Genomic DNA, 1,579 nt, shown 5'->3' with positions numbered 1-1,579 from the left:
ATGTTTACATTCCTTGTAATAGGAATAAAAGTGATCAAAAAAAAAAAATTTCAAAAAAAGTTTTATTTTTTTTATTATTTTATTCTTTATTTTACTCAATTTATTTTATTTTTAAATGCCCCTATCCCCGGTAGCTCGCGTTAAGAAGCGAACACACACGTAAGTCCCGCCCACACATGTAAACGCCGTTCAAACCACACATGTGAGGTATCGCCGCGTGCGTTAGAGCGCCAGCAACAATTCTAGCACTGGACCTCGTCTGTAACTCTAAATTTGTAACTTGTAAAAAAAAGTGACGCCTATGGAGATTTTTAAGTACTGACGTTTTGCGCCATTCCATGAGTGTGCGCAATTTTTAAGCGTGACATGTTAGGTATCTATTTACTCGACGTAACTTCATCTTTCACATTATACAAAAAAATTGGGCTAATTTTACTGTTTTGTTATTTTTTAATTCATGAAACCGTTTTTTTCCTTAAAAAAAGGCGTTTGAAAAATGATTGCGCAAATACCGTGCGAGATAAAAAGTGGCAATGATCGGCATTTTATTCCCTAGGCTGTCTGCTAAAAAAACATATATAGTGTTTGGGGGTTCTCAGTAATTTTCTAACAAAAAAATTATGATTTTTGCATGTAGGAGAGAAGTGCCAAAATAGGCCCGGTATGGAAGTGGTTAAAGCCTAAAATTTTTTTTTTTAAAGCGGATGTGCCACTAAAAAAATATATTAAAAGCCAGCAGCTACAAATACTGCAGCTGCTGACTTTTAATATAAGGACACTTACCTGTCCTGGAGTCCAGCGCCGATCGCAGCAGAGGAAGAGCGATCGCTCGTCACCCTGCTGCTCCCCCCTCCATCCACGGTGAGGGAACCAGGAAGTGAAGCGCTCCGGCTTCACTGCCCGGTTCCCTACGGCGCATGCGCGAGTCGCGCTGCGCCCGCCGATTGGCTCCCGCTGTGTGCTGGGAGCCGAGTGTTCCCAGCATACAACGGGGGACGGACGGGAAGCGGAGAAAAAACACGTCTTTTGCCCGTATCGTAGGGCCGGAAGTGGGTGCAGATACCTGTCTGTAGACAGGTATCTGCACCCCCCTCCCCCCTGAAAGGTGTCAAATGTGACACCGGAGGGGGGGAGGGTGCCGATCAGCGGGACTCCACTTTAGAGTGGAGATCCGCTTTAAACACGTGTGCAGAAAATGCGAGGGAGCGGAAGTTGAATAAAAGAAAAATCTGTGGAGGACACATGATTCCTGTTGAGAGTGGAGCTCCAGTCTGCAGCCACATACTACCATTGGAAAATACAGATGTGACAGGACACGTGTCACCTCCACTTCCATGCGTTGTTTCTAATGTCTCTTGAATGTTTGCTTATTAAAGTTCTTTAAACAAACAAACAAAAAAAGTGAGGTGGAGGCCACATGTTTCCTGTCGACAGTGGAGCTCCACCTACAGTTTTTGTTACACTAAGGTTCAATAATAATAATAATAAAAAAAAGTGGGGTGGAGCTCCACTCTGCAGCCAGACCACTCTCAAGGAGAGTGCGCACTACAGCAGGAAGAAGCACTGATCCCGGAAGAGC

The sequence above is a fragment of the Rana temporaria genome, chromosome 9 (assembly GCF_905171775.1).
Source record: "Rana temporaria chromosome 9, aRanTem1.1, whole genome shotgun sequence".
Classification (NCBI taxonomy): Eukaryota; Metazoa; Chordata; class Amphibia; order Anura; family Ranidae; genus Rana; species Rana temporaria.
The sequence above is the reverse complement of the archived record's forward strand: the minus strand, read 5'-3'. Positions refer to the sequence as shown.